This window comes from Elgaria multicarinata, chromosome 7, assembly GCF_023053635.1.
Source record: "Elgaria multicarinata webbii isolate HBS135686 ecotype San Diego chromosome 7, rElgMul1.1.pri, whole genome shotgun sequence".
In the NCBI taxonomy this organism is placed as follows: Eukaryota; Metazoa; Chordata; class Lepidosauria; order Squamata; family Anguidae; genus Elgaria; species Elgaria multicarinata.
The window spans coordinates 86044599-86061930 of record NC_086177.1 but is presented as its reverse complement, the minus strand read 5'-3'; the positions used below and the strand labels follow the sequence as shown (position 1 = coordinate 86061930).

Genomic DNA, 17332 nt, shown 5'->3' with positions numbered 1-17332 from the left:
ACCTACAGCAAAACAATACAAAAATGTAGAGTTGGAAAAAGTGTAGAAAAGGCCAACTAAAATAATCAAGGGACTGGAGTATCTTTCCTATAAGGGAAGGTTACAACAACTGGGATTCTTTAGCTGGGAAAAGGAGGCTAAGGGGAGACCTTCTAGAGGTGTACAAAATTATGCATGGTGTGGAGAATGTGGATAGGGAGACATTTTTCTCCCTCTTCCATAATACTAGATCCCAGGGTCATCCCATGAAGCTGATTGGTGGGAGATTCAGGACAGATGAAAGGAAGGACTTCTTTACACAGCACATTGTTAAACTATGGAATTCACGACTACCAAATGTAGCAATGACCACCAATTTGGATGGCTTTGAAAGGGGGTTGGATGAATTCCTGGATGAGAAGACTATCAATAGCTACTAGCCCTGATGGTTATGTGCTACCCCCAGTATCAGAGGCAGTACACCTGTTGCTGGGAACATGGAAGGGAGGGTACTGTTGCACCGTGTCCTGCTTGTGGGTCCCTCGTCGACAGCTGGTTGGCCACTGTGTGAACAGAGTGCTGGACTAGATGGACCCATGGTCTGATCCAGCAGGGCTCTTCTTATGTTCTTATGAAATTGCAGTGCATGGTCTGTCCCCAATCCCCAGTCCATGTGCTGCTCTCGCTCTTATTTGGAATTTCGGATTGGAGATGACAGCCAGGATTCATCTCCACGCTTTCTCCTGAAGACCTTAGTAGCCTCCATGGTGTGGGACTAGCAGAGGGGATGAGGTGGGGCCCACAAAGGGAGCTCAAGCCTCCATAGGCCGGATGGGAAAACTCTGCAGGGTTGAAGCAGCCCGTCCTTGCCATAATATGTCTTGTCACCCCAACTGTTACCAGAAGCTCCTGAATTTGAAGAACCGCCACTGTTATTTATTTTATTTATTTGTTTAAAACATTTATACCTTTCCTTTCCTCGTGATTTCAAGTCCAAGCAGGCCAGCAATGCCACAAATGTTCAAAACAAAAAAATACACTTGGAGAAAAACACATCCAAGCATAATGGTAAAAGTAGATATGAAAAGCAATTCCACTAAGGATGCAATCCTATGCAGGTTCAGACAGGGGGGAAAGGCCTAACTAACAGTGGCATGCTGGGAGTTGTAGGCCTTTTTCAATTAAACTGGCGTGGCATAGAATTGCGTCTTAAGATAGTTTCCAGCAGGATTGTAACAATGTCTTTTTATAGGGCTAAAAACATCTGGTCCAAAAAGCCTTCCTAAAATGGGTGGAATGGCATTAATGAGGGGCCATTCCCTTGGAGGGAATTTATTTATTTATTACAATTGAATACTGCCCCATAACTGAAGCTCTCTGGGCTTCCAGAGCCTGGGGGCAGCCACTCAAAAGGCGCTCTCCCTCATCTCAACTAATCATACTCCAAGGATACTGGGACACACAGAAGGGTCTCCAATGAAGATCTCAGCAGGTGAGTCATGGTTATATGGGTGAAGGCAGTCTTTCAGATATCCTGGTCCCAGGTTTTTAAGTCATTAAGTTTTACCAGCTATGAAGTTCTGAATTCCATATTTCTACTGGAAGTAGCAAGGGGAAAGCGTAACGTATAAAGAATAAAATGCAATTTTCAGCTATAGTTTCAAGTGCAGCAAGTAGAAGAAAAGCCAACCAGTCCTGGCAAGCGAAGTGAAAAGGTGTAACCAGGATGAAAATGAATCTAAATCAGCAAGGTGAGGAGCTATTCTATTCCTTTGAAATAGAGCCTTTAAAAGGCTTGGAATAGAATAACTCAAAACCATCAAATGTCTTTGGTGAGGAAAAAGGACAAAATTTGATATTAGAAGTGATGTGGAAGATAGCGGAGTAGAGAAAGCAGCGTAAATAATAACTCTGCCATTCTATACAGTCAAAGAATCATAGAATAGTAGAGTTGGAAGGGGCCTCTAAGGCCATCGAGTCCAACCCCCTGCTCAATGCAGGAATCCACCCTAAAGCATCCCTGATAGGTGGTTGTCCAGCTGACTCTTGAGGTATTTGCCACCTGCCCAAACTGGAACATTCAGAAAAGGCAAGTGTGTTACAACAGTCCTTCAGGGATTATACCATGTCTGACTCTCCAGTTGTGGACTACATCTCTCATCAGGGATAATAGGAGTTGCAATCCATGGGGCCATCTTCCTTCATCCTGGCCAGTCCTTAACCTCCTGTCATGCTAGACCAATGGCAACTTGTTTCTTCTTGCCATATATATCCAACTGTTCTACTTCTAACCATGACAGCAGATCCAGTTTATTCATCTACTGTATCCCAATTTTTAAAACCTCTCTTGGAGACTGAGATGGAAGAGGGGGTGCATGCTCTCCATATTGTGTTGAGCTCAAGACATTTAGGGCTAATGGTTTTATTCAGCTTTATTCAGCTCCCCACCCTCCTGCCCCAATGCAGTATTACTTAACAATTGACCATTCCCATCCCTACTTTACTTCCATTCCTTTCCCACATGTATCACTGAGCTAGTGACACACCTTCCAGTAAATCATTAAGTGATGTGATTAGCATCTCTCAAGGATGACTCTCCCTTTCTATCTGCTTCTCAGCAGGATCAAAAATTGTTTATACATTTTAAATGGAGCAATTTGTTTATGTTGGATTTTGTGTTTTACTCCATGCATGGAAGTGAATAGATACGAGCACACTCTCTGCTTTAACGCCTCTCCTGACATGAACCTACCCGAACATTGTGCTCAACATCTAAGGTCCTCCTCCGAGTGCCTACTCCGAGGGAAGCTCGGAGGATGGCAACAAGGGAGAGGGCCTTTTCAGTGGCGGCCCCCCAATTATGGAATGATCTCCCTGATGAGGCTTGCCTGGCACCAACACTACTATCTTTCTGGCACCAGGTCAAGTCTTTTCTCTTCTACCAGGTGATGTTTGCCCTGTCCTGGACGGGGTTGCACTCTCTCTAAAGGATCGGGTCCGTAGTTTGGGGGTGCTCTTGGATCCAGAACTGTCACTTGAGGCACAGGTGAACTCAGTGGCAAAGAGCACCTTTTATCAGCTTAGGCTGATATACCAACTGCGCCCTTATCTGGACAGTGATAGCCTAGCTACAGTTATCCATGCTCTGATAACCTCTCGTTTGGATTACTGCAATGCGTTATACGTGGGGCTGCCTTTGAAAACGGTCCGGAAGCTTCAGCTGGTACAAAACAGGGCAGCCCGTTTACTAACAGGGACTGGCTGGCGAGATCACATTACGCCAGTCCTTTTACAACTTCATTGGCTGCCAGTCCAGGTCCGGGCCCGATTCAAAGTGCTGGTATTGACATTTAAAGCCCTAAACGGTTTGGGACCAGGTTATTTGAAGGAACGCCTCCTCCCATATGTACCTACCCGGACCTTAAGATCATCTACAGGGGCCCTTCTCCGTGAGCCCCTGCCAAAGGAAGTGAGGCAGGTGGCTACTAGGAGGAGGGCTTTCTCCGCTGTGGCACCCCGGTTGTGGAATGAGCTCCCCAGAGAGGTCCGCCTGGCGCCTACACTGTACTCCTTTCGTCGCCAGCTGAAGACCTTTTTATTCACTCAGTATTTTAACACTTAATTTTAACTTAAATTTAAATTATACTGTTTTAACTCTGTATTTTAACCTTATATCAATTTTGCTGCGTGGTTTTATCCTGGTTGTGCTTTTTATATTGTATTTTGTATTTGTATTTTTAACTTGTTGGTTGTTTTATGATGATTTTAATTTTTGTGAACCGCCCAGAGAGCCTCGGCTATTGGGCGGTATAAAAATGTAATAAATAAATAAAATAAAATAAATAAATAAATAAAATAAATACCAGGCAGTTAACAACATATGCTGAGCTTTTAACTGACCACAAACGTGGGGGCGGGCACATGACTTTCTTTCTCTTTCTGTCATTCCTTCTCTCTCTCTCCTCACAACCCAATGGAACAGGTAAGAGCAGCCTTCTCCAAATGTGTTGGACAACAACTTACAGAATCCAGTTGGAACAGCTAGGAGATGCTGGGAGTTGTTGCCCAACACAGCTTGGCTATGGAAGAGGAACATAGTGTCACAAAGTATGAATGTAACATGTATTGTTGATAAGAATTCATTGTATTTCATAGGAGTGCTATTCCTAATAATCTGTACATGCTAAGTATAAGTGATTAGTAATAGAGTGATTAGCTATGTATGTTATAAGCTAGCTTTAAGTGCAAAAATGGGTTCTTGGAATGAGGCAAAAAGCTCACCACAGCTGGGTTGGTTAATTCTTGGAAGTAGAAAGCTCATTAGTGGTAAGCCTAGCTGTGTTATAGAGAGGCCCTCCTGAGGTCATGAGTAGAAGCTGTGCCTGAGTCCAAAACATCAAGGTGCATAGATGTATGTTTAAGACAAAGATTTGAGAACTATCGCTAGGTAGAATGTGACAAGTGGTAAGATTTTGACATGGGTGACCAGAGAGAAGCTTACCAAACATGATTACCTAAACTTTGCCAAAGCTGTCTGCCAGATAAGTAACTATAAATTCTTAATGATGATTGCTTTGTTGGCTGAGAGGAATAGAACTTTAATTTTACAAAGAAATATGCTAGCCACTATTTCCATTATGGTTGTAATCATCCTAATTGCACTGTGTGCAGTAATGTTTTGCTTGTTTCATCAGTGCAAAGTTTTGTTATTCTTAAATGCTGTTTGAGCAATAAATATATATTTTGTGGTACCACTTGGAGTTACTTGGCTTGAGGGGCATTAGTTGGATGGAGCAGGAAGGGATCTCTCATCTCAATAGGAAGCTGCCTTGTACTGACTCAGATCCTTGATCCATCTACACCTTTATTGTCAACACTGACTGGCAGCAACTCTCCAGGGTTTCAGGCAGGATTTTTTTCTAGCGCTACCTGGAGATGCCAGGAATTGAACCTGGAACATTCTGCATACAAAGCAGGTGCTCTACCACTGAGCTACGTCCCTCTCCTGTTGGGTGCCGAGGGCAGGACAAATAGCTCTTGCAAGTTGTCTGAACTGATCGCTTGCGGAGGGCTTTTGAAATTAGACCGAGGGCTGCATGAAATTATGTTGAGGGTCGCATGTGGCCTGAGAGCTGCAGCTTGCCCAGCTGATAGAAGTTAGCATTCTTTTATTTGTACAGTGGGCATGCCCAGGTAGTGAACTATATGAGTTTGTGCTTAACTGCATGGTACCCAGAACGTTGCTAGAAGGAAGATGGCTCTGGAGCTTGTGGTCTAGAGAATTAGGAGGCTCTTGTCCTTCCTTCCCATAGAGGCTTGGTCATACATCTCAAAGGTAACTATTCTGAACCCTTAACTGTGGGGAAATGGTGGCCAAGTTTGGGCCAGACAGGAAGTGGTCAATAGTAAGCAAATGGACACAAGCAGAAAGCACTATAGATCTGAAGATAAATTAAACAGGATTCATGATATTCCAAGCATCCTAGGGGAAAGAACTTATCATTAGCTCAAGGAAGTGGGGGAGTTAGTAAAGTGATACATATTATCATCGAAAAAGTTGGGTGAGGTAGGGCTGCAAGACCATTACATTCTGTCAAAAAGTACCTAACTGCCCCATTCTACCTCATTGTGGCTCAGTTGTCTATGACAAGAAATTTATCATGCATCAGGTACAACTGTGTGGTAGAATGTGAGCTTATAAAAAGGCCATTCAGGTCTCAAACTATAGCTGTACATTTCAGAAAGAGTGAGCGGGTGTAGAAGGAAATGTCTCAGTAAAAGGAGGGCACATCCTAACGAAAAGCAGGGGAAAAGCTATATTTGGGCTGGTTTTGATACCACTAATGGATAAATGTTTGAAGAACTCTGTGGCCAACAGCAAACAGGCTAACTGGGAGAAAAATGTCAGTCCCTTTAGAAATGAGAGATATCTGGGAGGTAAAATAGAGGAAGTGTACAGATTGGGTCAGATAATTCAGGCAGTTTGTTGAAGCAGACTTCATTGTCTTGCCCACTACATACTAAAGTTAAGAAACCCATCCTAGGTTTCATTCATTATCTACATTCCATGTGGCCAATTAGGAGGCATGTGGGTACTCTCTGGCTAATGGCGGGTGGCGACAAATAGGATGTCCCTTTATATTCCATTAGTGTTCTTCCTTTCAGTCTCTGAGAGGTCGCAAGGAGACCAAACACTTTACTTTCGAGGCACAAAAAAGCCAAATAGGTTCTCTGCCCCCCTCCCCTGCTTAAAAGGCTGAATACTGAACCGCCCTGCTGACAGACAAAATGAGAAGCAGAAAAGACTGAACGGTCATACAAAGCTGGACACAGAACACATTTAGGAAACACATCCAGTAGTTCACAGATGGCTCTTATGAGTCCCTGCTACACGTCTCTCCTCATTTAAGAAGTAAACCAGGGCTGAGAAGTACACTGTGGATCCACTGAGATCAAAATACAAGAGTTGGGGGAGAATTAATAAGAAATCCTAATGCAGGGGGAATTACATAAAAAAATCCAAATGCAGTGTGTGTGTGTGTGTGTGTGTGAATTAGATAAGCAATTCAAATGCAGGGAGGAGATTCAATAAAAAACCCTAATGTTTAGGAAGTAATTTGTACAAGACTCTAATCATTAAATTGCTGATGTCAGTGTAGGACACGTGTGTTGAAGCTCTTTCAGCCCAAGGGCTGAATTCCATTTCGCAGGAGCTCTTCAGGGCCACATTAAGAACATAAGAAGAGCCCTGCTGAATCAGACCAAGGGTCCATCTAGTCCAGCCCTCTGTTCACACAGTGGCCAACCAGATCTCAACCAGGAACCCATAAGCAGAACACAGTGCAATAGCACCCTCCCACCCATGTCCCCCAGCAACTGGTCTATACAGGCTTACTACCTCTGATACTGGAAGTAGCACATAGCCATCAGGACCAGTAGCCATTGATAGCCTTCTCCTCCAGGAATTTATCCAACCCCCTTTTAAAGCCATCCAAATTGGTGGCCATCACCACATCTTGTGGTAGTGAATTCTATAGTTTATGCGCTGTGTGAAGAAGTCCTTTTATCCGTCCTGAATCACCCACCAATCAGCTTCATGGGATCACCCCACTGGGTTCTAGTATTGTGCAAAATGCAGCGGCCAGATTGATAACTGGAACAAGGAGGTTTGAACGTATAACACCGATTCTGGCCCGCTTGCATTGGCTGCCTCTACGCTTCCGAGCCCAATTCAAGGTGCTGGTTTTAACTTATAAAGCCCTACACGGCTTGGGGCCACAATACCTGATGGAACGCCTCTCCCGACATGAACCTACCCGTACACTGCACACAACATCTAAGCTCCTCCTCCGAGTGCCCACTCCAAGGGAAGCTCGGAGGATGGCAACAAGGGAGAGGGCCTTTTCAGTGGTGGCCCCCCAATTATGGAATGATCTCCCCGATTTTATTTTAATTTTATTTATTTTATTTATTACATTTTTATACCGCCCAATAGCCAAAGCTCTCTGGCCGGTTCACAACATTTAACACTGCTAAGTTTGTTTGTTTTAAATGGACCCCAGAACTGTTGTTTTGAAATGGATGTTGTTGTTTTTATACTGTCGTTTTTATGTTTTTGATGGTTTAAAATTTTGTATACTTTTTAATGTTCACTGTTTTTAACTTTTGTAAACCGCCCAGAGAGCTTCGGCTATGGGGTGGTATATAATTGTAATAAAATAAATAAATAAATAAATAGTATTATGAGAGAGAGAAATTCCAATGGTGGGTGGGCCAAAAGGCAAAAGGGGCGGGGCCAAAATACCAAGAACATCAGCCAGAAGTGCCTGTCACTAAGCCTTAGGAGAGGCATTTCAGTCTTTTAGAATTGTGGGGGGAGGGGGGGATGCACAGAAGCCAAGAAAACGCCAAATAATTGGTGGCTGGAGAGAAAGGGCATAGCCACCTGGGAACAATGGAGGGCCAGATTAGGACCCCGGGTGGACTGGATTTGGCTCCTGGGCCTGAGGTTCTGCACCCCTGGTGATGACCTGCATTACTTATGCAAAGTGTCATATGTTTCTTCAGTTTCCATAATTTATTCTGCTCTTGTGGCTAGTCCTCATGAAATGAAACAAAAAGCTTTTGAACATATGAAGCTGCGTTGCGCTACATATGGTCCAGATACCTCAGCATTGTCTGTTCTGACTGGCGTAGCTTTCCAAGGGCTCTGGTCAAGATCTCTCCCAAACCTGCTCCTTGAGAACTTTTATAAAATACCAACTCCAACTCTCATCCTCCCCTGCCAGCACGGTGGCCACTTCCTAAAGGATAGTAGGTCTCCCTCCATCATTATTTTTACCGCTCTTCTCTTAAATATTGATTTTCTCTGAACTTTATTTATTTATTGCATTTCAGCTTCAGGACAACGGCAGTTTCACATCTGTGTCTTTGTCATTTTTTCCATAGTTAACGGATCTTTATCAGTTCACTAGAGAGCCAATGCAACCCAAGAAGCAGAGCATCTGGCGGCATGGCGGGTATTTTAGAATTACAGTTTCATTACACATGTTTTTTTTCTTTTTTCTTTTTTTAAGGCTTACTGACGGGGAACGTAATGCCGAAACAAACAAATCACAGAGAAGTCAAAACAAATACTTTCCTTCGATTCATTTCGCTGACAGCTTTCCCTGACGGACTATAATTTCCCTCCCAGCCCTCCCCTTTAAAGAATGTCAGCCTTGGAATCCCACACTGAGAACAGCTTTCAGGCGCACGAACAAAGCGAGACAGGCTCTGTTTTTAACGGCAGGCCTCAAGTCAGTGATGTGGAGAGCTTTGGCACGTCTACAAAGGACAAGCAGAATGGGTGCAGTCTAAACAGATATGGCTGTTGGGTTTCTCTTCCGGAACTGCTGAGCATAGAAGTAAACTGTACAGACCTTGTTTGCTTGCTCTGAATCTCACAAATAGCTAGGGCTTGATTAAGGGCCCCCTTTTCTTTCATCTGACCGAGAAAAAGAAGAAGGGAGCACAGAAAGACATCTCAGTATAACTGTTATTTAAAAATGGCCTGTGCTTGCAAAAGTACATTTGCTACAACCGTGCACAAAAGCTACAGAGAAATACGTTTTTGACACTGGCACAACCCGACAGCAGGAAATCCATTCATCATCAACATCAATGCTGTCGTCTTCAGCCTGAAATCTCTGACTCTGGTTTTTATACTAGGGCACAGGGTTGCCACGGAAGTGAAATTTGAAATCAATTAGTGGAGTTTCAAATTCAGACAAAACTTGCAACAGTGGGAGCTGGTGGCTCTGAGTTTGGTGGGGCTGTGATTCCATTCTGGGTTTCAGTCAGAACCGGACAGGAATCTAAGGGAACTATCCACGGTGCTACTCCCAAATTTGATTCAGGACCTTGGATAGTTCTTTTAGAGTTCTGGCTGGTTCTGATTGAAACCCAGAATGGAATCAAAGCTCCACCGTAATCAGTGCCACCAGCCTTCATTGACCTCCAAGGAATTTCAAGGGAAGCTAAAACTATTTAAGAACTTATCTAGTCCAGCATTCTATTCCCACATGGACAACCAGATGCCCATTGGACATGAGGACAATAGCACCTTTCTGCACATGTTCCCAGCAGATGTATACTGGAGGTACCATACAGCCATCATAACTAGTAACCACTGATAGCCTTCTCCTCCTTGAATTTATCTAATTCTCTTTTAAAGTCTTCCAAGTTGGTGCCTGTCACATCTTGTGATAGCAAATTCCATAATTTAACTATGCACTGTGTGAAGAAGTACTTCATTTTGTCTATCCTGAATCTCCCAAAATTCAGCTTCATTGGATGGCTTTATTGAAATCTTCTCTCTATTCACGTTCTCTACATCAGGTATAATTTTATACACCTCTATTGTGCCCCACCTTACTTGCCTTTTTCCCTTAAACTAAGTGGCCCCAAACACTGTACCTTTTCCCCGTTGGGGAGTTTCTCCAGTCCTCTGGTCATTTGGGTTAACCAGCATCATGTCCAGCTTCAACATATTCTTTTAAGGTGTGGTGACCAGAATTGTACATAGTTGCACCATTGATTTACATAAATGCATTTCTATAGATTTATGGTGCAATCACAATTGCAATACTGTGTACAGTTTTGGCTCCCACACCTTAAAAAGGATATTAAACTGGAAAAGGTGCAGAAAACATTTCATTAAGATGAGTACCATTTTTCCTTTGGGTGATGGTCCCCATCTCCCTAGCCCAGGGGAGCACAACACCCCACCAGGTCTCGGGTTTATGTTATCACATTCTGGATCTTAACATTACTACTCAATTTGCTAGCCACTCTAATCGGTAAATACTATTGCCTAGCACATTATCTTCTGTCTTGTACTTTAATGGATCAAAAGATGGTGCATATTTTCAAGGATTGCAATAAACTTTCAATAATTTTTCATACTCCACTTATAGTATCAGTTCCACTTATAGCATCTGATTAAGAGGGCTGTAATCTACAGCAGCCCATGCTAATTTATTAAAATAGCTGAATAACTAAAACAGTTACTCTGTATATGCGCTATACTTCACCACTGAATTTGTTAACAAAACACTAATATTTATTATGCTATCATAAATTCTCAGGTTGCATTCTCATCTAATTTGATCAAACTACTTCTTATTCCCATGTTAATTTCATTGGCACATTCCAAAGAAAATCAGGCTACTGAAATGAGTGGGATTTTATTTAGGCACATGTAACTTTATTTATTTATTAATTATTTTATTAAAACATTTATATCCCACCCTATATCACTGTGATCTCATGGCAGGATACAGATAAAATCAGAACGATATAAAACAATAAATATGCACAGCTAAAATGTATTAAATCATTAACAAACTAAAACCTGCAGAAAAGTTTTAAAACAATAAGGACAATTAAAATGATTAAAACTATGTGCAGCCTTGGAGAATGTAGCCTTCAAAGCTAACTTTTTCTAGATTGCATCTAAACCCACAGTTGAACTGCTTGCTTTTTCTAATTTAATGACTCCCATTTTTACCCCCTTTCACCTTCTCTTGTTTATTGAAGGCCATTACCTCAAAGACCTGTTAGACTGCATTCCTACATTAATGGCTTGCGGAGTAGGTTTTGCTGCCTGTCCACTGAAAATCTACAAATTCCTTATAAAACATGGAAATAGTATGAAGCAAAGAACAAAGAAGGGAGCATGGTTAAAGAAACTGTGGGCCCACTCAGAAGACACCTTAAACCATGGCTTTAACTATGGTGGTTAAGACAGAAAGTCAGGACGTGTTCAGAAGACAACTTAAATCACAGCTTTAAACACGGTGAATAAGGTTTTTTGCTTTATTCACCATGGTTAAAACCATGGTTTAAGGTGTCTTCTGAACACAGCCCAGCTCTCTGGCTTAACCACCATGGTTAGAGCCATGGTTTAAGGTGTCTTCTGAATGGGGCCAGTAGGTATAAAGGGTATATTGATCTATTCAAGAAAAAGGTGGGATGGTACCATCTGTGTACAAGACTACCAACTCAATCACAGCTTTTAAAACACAGCTAAAAACTTTTCTTTTCCCTATAGCTTTTAAACTTTGAGTTTGTTCTGACTCTATACTGTTAGCTTCACCCTTCCCGGTGCCTGTTTACACTTCCCTGTGCCTGTTTGCATTCTCTTTCCCTTCTTATTGTTTACTACAACTTTACTAGATTGTAAGCCTATGCGGCAGGGTCTTGCTATTTACTGTGTTATCTGTACAGCACCATGTACATCGATGGTGCTATATAAATAAATAATAATAATAATAATAATAATAAGACAAGGAAAATTGAGTAGACTTGATCTAGGTTGCTAAGTTTAACCTGATATTTATCAGGTTTTAGTTGAAGCTTTTCAGGTGCAAACTTATGGGTTGTGCCCTCAATTATTGTAAGCCCCTAAACACGAAGGCTTATGAGCATCCTATGCAGGGTAGGAGAAGCAGCGGAGGTGACCTTTACCCCCCTGTTCCCCTGACCTGCATTTTTTTACCCATCTAGATTTTCACAGTTGCTACTGCACTGTTTCATATAATAGCCCATTAAGGGTGCAATCCTATGCATGTTTAGAGCTCCAGCTATTGGGCAGTATAGAAATGTAATAAATAAATAATAAATAAATACAATTTCTAGTATGTGGCTGGGAGTTGTAGGATTTTTTCTGTCTAAACTTGCATAAGATTGTACCTTAATTACACTATGACAGTGGGAGAATACAGTATGGTATTAGGGATGTCAAGAAAACTGCAATGGATTGAAATGACATTGGATTTCTATGATTCTGACCTACAGAATCTACAGTGGACCGGCTTTTGATGTAAAATGCAACGATGTATATGCCATTATTAAAAACAACATTTTCTATCTCTCTGATCTACCTTCAGCTTTCTCTATGTAGCATTTTTTATTATTATTCTAGTGTTTGCATGTTCTGCTCATTAATTTCACAGTGAGCTAAGAAAAATACAAAAAATGTTATGTACCAGCAAAAGGTGAGTAAATTGTGGTGAATATTTTTGCATATTTTTCCATAAATGGGGGTGGGGCAGAATCCATCTAGGAGCGGACAATGGGGCGGACAATGCCTGACAATCCCTAAAACACAGACACACCGAATTAAACGTAATGTGCACATCCCTAGCAGGAGTAAGTCCAAACAGGACCAAACTACCGATCATTTGGAAATATACAAAGGGGGAATGCAAACTGATCAGATTCTTGGGGATTTGAGTTTTAGAGAAGGTGGCAAGTTGGCTGTCCTACCATACTTCCTAGGCAACAGTTAACAGTTAAGTTTCAGCTTGTCCTGTTCTGGGCACCACACTTCAAGAAGGATGCAGACAAGCTGGAGTGTGTTCAGAGGAGGGTAACGAGGATGATCAGGGGTCTGGAAAGAAAGCCCTATGAGGAGAGACTGAAACAACTGGGCATGTTTAGCCTGGAGAAGAGAAGATTGAGGGGAGACATGATAGCACTCTTGAAATACTCGAAAGGTTGTCACACAGAGCAGGGCCAGGATTTCTTCTTGATCACCCCAGAGTGCAGGACATGGAATAATGGGCTCAAGTTACAGGAAGCCAGATTCTAGCTGGACATCAGGAAAAACTTCCTGACAATGAAACCAATTGCCTAGGGAGGTCGTGGGCTCTCTCACACTAGAGGCATTCAAGAGGCAGCTGGACAGCCATCTGTCAGGGATGCTTTAAGGTGGATTCCTGCATTGAGCAGGGGGTTGGACCCGATGGCCTGGTAGTCCCCTTCCAACTCTACTATTCTATGATTCTATACAAAGCCATTCTTAGCCTTAGTTTTTTATTAAAATGTCCCAAATATCATGTTAATAAAAACAGATATAAAATACCAGTGCACATCAAGCCACTTCTTCTTCTTCTTCTTCTTCTTCTTCTTCTTCTTCTTCTTCTTCTTCTTCTTCTTCTTCTTCTTATTATTATTATTATTATTATTATTATTTGTATCCCGCCTTTTGCCCAATACATATTGAAAAACAACAACAACAACAACAGCAACAACATAAGAACATAAGAACCTGCCTTTTACCAAGTCAGATCATGGTCCATCTATTTTTGACACTGACTGGTAACAGCCCTCCAGGTTTTCAGGCAAGATTCTCTCCTAGAAGATACCCACAACTGAACCCAGGGCCTTCTGCATGCAAAGCATGTGCTACACTCCCTCCCCAAAACAACAACTGTGAGATTAATGAGACAATAAAACCTGCATTACTCATTGTTAAGACCTGAAAAAGCAGAATTGCACCAGATGCACTTTAGCGTCCGTAACATTTATATAGCAAAAATGATGATCAATGTGTTACTATACCTGTAATAGATCATTCTATCCAACCCAGCAACTACATTACAGACACAACAATTGCAATGAATACAATCTTAAACCCTTTCCCCTCAAGGATCTCCCCAAGGGTGCTTTGGATTAGATTATACCACGCAGAATGATCATCAAGTGTTGGTCTGCTATTCATGGATGTAGGGTGCAATCCTATGCATGTTTACACAGAAAAAAGGTCCTACAACTCTCAGCATTGTTGGAGGTTGTAGGACTTGCATAGGATTGCACCCTTAGAGACATTATGGTGTGTGGATGTAGCCACTTGCTAACTCTCAGATCGCCTTTGTGCCTCCCCCTACAGTTCATTGGGAGAACATTTCTTTCGCAGGGAAGGAAAATAATCCAGATTTTCTGCGCTCCAAAAAGAAATGAAACATGGAGGATGAGCCAAAATGAGTGCAGGATGTGGACAACGTCATGTGGGTATCGGGCTGCAAAATGCATACCAGGCATGGGGAATGTGCGATAAATCAGTGGTGTGATGGAGCCCTGCATCTCAACGGAACAACAGCAATATGCTGGTGCTCAGGAGAGGAGAAGTGTAAAGATGAATGAAACATAAAAGCACAAAGGTGTAAGTGCTCAGGCTTTCATATGCTATGGAAATGAAGGTGGATAATTCAAGGGCAAACCAGGGCAAATGTGTACGTGTGATAGAGCTCCAAGACAAGAATCAGAGTGCCTTTTCATATCTGCTCATTAAAAAATCTCAGATTAAGGCTGCAATCCTATGCGCACTTAGATGGGAATAAATGCAAAGGGTCTTACATCTGAGTAAATATGCAGAAGACTGTGCTGTAATTGCCTTCAATCCACTTTTAAAGCTATGCCAATTCCTTTAAAATGTATCTTCATCAGTGCGCAGTTGCAGTTTCCATTCATAGGATGGCTGTTTGATGAACCCTTATGTACACATGTGTAAAAATATTTCCGAAAAATGGTTCATCCATGCAGCTTGTCCCAACATGTTCCTCTGAGTTGAAAGTGGATTAAAACCAATAATAAAATCCCATTCACAGATCCATGATAATTTTGGAACATGTTGTATGGACAACCACATTGGTTGGACCCAGCTATGGGACTGATAACTATTTGTGAATGATAGCACAATCCTATACATATCTACTCAGAAGCAAGTCTTATTAAATTCAATGAGACTTACTCACAGATATGTATCGGATTGCAGGCTGAATCTTGATTCCTGTTATCTGACTGTCTCATTATGATACTTCTATTTTCAGCATGTATTCACTCGTTTCAATCACATCTTGCAAAACAAACTCTACCCTCTACTCACATACACTGGACCATGTGTGTTTGCAATCTGAAAAGCAATGAAATAGTGCTGTATTCAAGTAGAGTCTGGCTTCTAGCAGGATTGATTCAGTGTCAATCATTAATGTTCAGATAGGTAGATCGCTTTGGTCGGGTATTGCAACTAATTCCCAATATAATGAGATGTTATCTGTGAAAAGGAAGTTATAGCAGAATGGCTCCAATTAACTGCTCAAGACCAAGGTCATAATGGCAGGCAAGGTGATCAAATATGACTAATTGCTGTCGTTGGGGGAAGAGAAAGAGCTCAATAGAGAGGGTATAAATGTACAGTGTTAGCCAATAGAACTTTGCATTCACACCATCCTTTGAGGACACCATGAGCCACAAATAACCCATCTTTGCTAACACACGGTAAAAGATCTCTAGAAGACTCACCTGCTAGATGGACCGTGATGCCTTTAGAAACTACCTTAATAAATCAGCTTAAATGGTCCAGCAGAACAGACTTTGTTCATGTCTTTTAATCACCGCTCTCCTTCATCTAATCCTTATATTGGTAACTTTACACCGGTATTTCCTCTGCTTCACTGCAAGTCAGCTGCAATCTTTCCACCACCACTGTGAGATGGCGGGTGACAGAAGCTAAAGTTCAGGAAGTCTGGTAAGTTTGTGTGATGACAGGTGTAGAACCAATAGGTAGTGAACAGGCCAACGATATACTTTTGCCACTGATTTCTACAGGAATCTGTACATTTATTTCCCTTTTTCTTTTTTTCTAGAGTATGATGAGCCTTCCTTCGATCTGCCTCCACTGAACATAACTCTGCTGCTGGCCATTTCCTGTAAGAAGTAGCACTGTAATCCTTATAGCAGGAAACTTAAATTTAAAAAGTGTAATTAGATTGTGCTTATAATTCATCCAAACGTGTTCTACGTGATGAATGATGTGTGGATTCTATAAGGCTAAGAATCTGGCAGCCATAGCAGAAAACAATGGGAAATCTTGGCTTCTCACTTCTCTCAACCTTCCTGTTATTTGTCGTTTCATAAAGGAATTTCCTGGGGTAGAGAAAATATACTTGGCAGGACACCTAGGGCAGTGTCCAATGTTGCCTGCGCACTATTGGGAAATACCACTAGTGCAATGGGAAGCAAGCGGTCATCAAAGCAACCTGAAGTGAATGGAAACGCAGAAGGGAACGCCACTGTCCCAATCTCGAAATGAGTGTTCCTGCTCACTTATGTGGTTCCTTTATGAAGTGCTATCTCCCAACTGGAGGGAATGCAGTGACCCCATTGGATACTTTTTCTTAATTTCTTCTTGGCTGCCACCCATTTGGTTACAGTGTGGAGTAGACTGGGGACCTCTTCACAATAATGTTTGGCTTATTAGACTGCTTCACCTCTTAATGTTTCTGCTTTTCGAGGCAGACAAAAGAAGAAAGGCAAATCAACATGCCGATAGTAGGGATGATGGAGAACTCCATAATGGATCCAACCTGTGGATTTTGCATTGGAATGAGTTGCATGGATTCCGCAGAGGAGAGAGGGGTTTGTAGAAGGAATTTGCACTAATTCACATAAGTGCATTAGCACAAGGATGCATTAGCCCTAATGTGCACTTGTGCTAATGTGCATTAATTACTGCACATTACTGCGAATGCACATTAACTTGGGCACATTAGTGCATTTAGGGAAGTGTCATTGTTTTTAGCAGGTGCCCAAGGTGGAGCTGATCAGAATGGGGGGGAGGGAGAGGGGCTTAATCCTGCCCCCTGCGCTGCAGTCCCAATCAAACCAGCCCCCTAACAGTGTTTATTCACTCTGGAGGAAAGCTGCCATTAGCAGCAATGGCAGCTTCCCTCTAGGAGGAAATATCACCTTTGTGGGAGGGGGGATTTTTCTTTATGTGGGAAGGGTGGGAATAGTTAATGCTTTTTACCTGCATCTACTATTTCTGTTGAAAGAAAGAGATACCTTTGAATGCAACCACACCTTTCTTCTCTCACCAAGTTTAGCCCTAAGAAGCAATGGCCCTTTGAAAATATAAAAGTCAGCATATATTCAAATATGTCCCTAGCATTAATTATGCAATCATTTGTACCTAATGATTTGCAAAGAACTTCCTCAGTCATTATCTTAAGACTGTAACATACTACAG

At 42.0% G+C, this 17332-nt stretch overlaps 1 protein-coding gene and 1 non-coding gene across 2 annotated transcripts in view; both read right to left on the bottom strand.

Moving 5' to 3' along the window:
• The window catches only part of CPQ (carboxypeptidase Q), a 216888-nt gene that overhangs the window by 107456 nt on the left and 92100 nt on the right, over positions 1 to 17332 (bottom strand). The window lies entirely within an intron of this gene.
• Positions 4910 to 4979, bottom strand: TRNAT-UGU (transfer RNA threonine (anticodon UGU)). The gene has a single exon. It is a non-coding gene; the product is annotated as a tRNA-Thr (tRNA).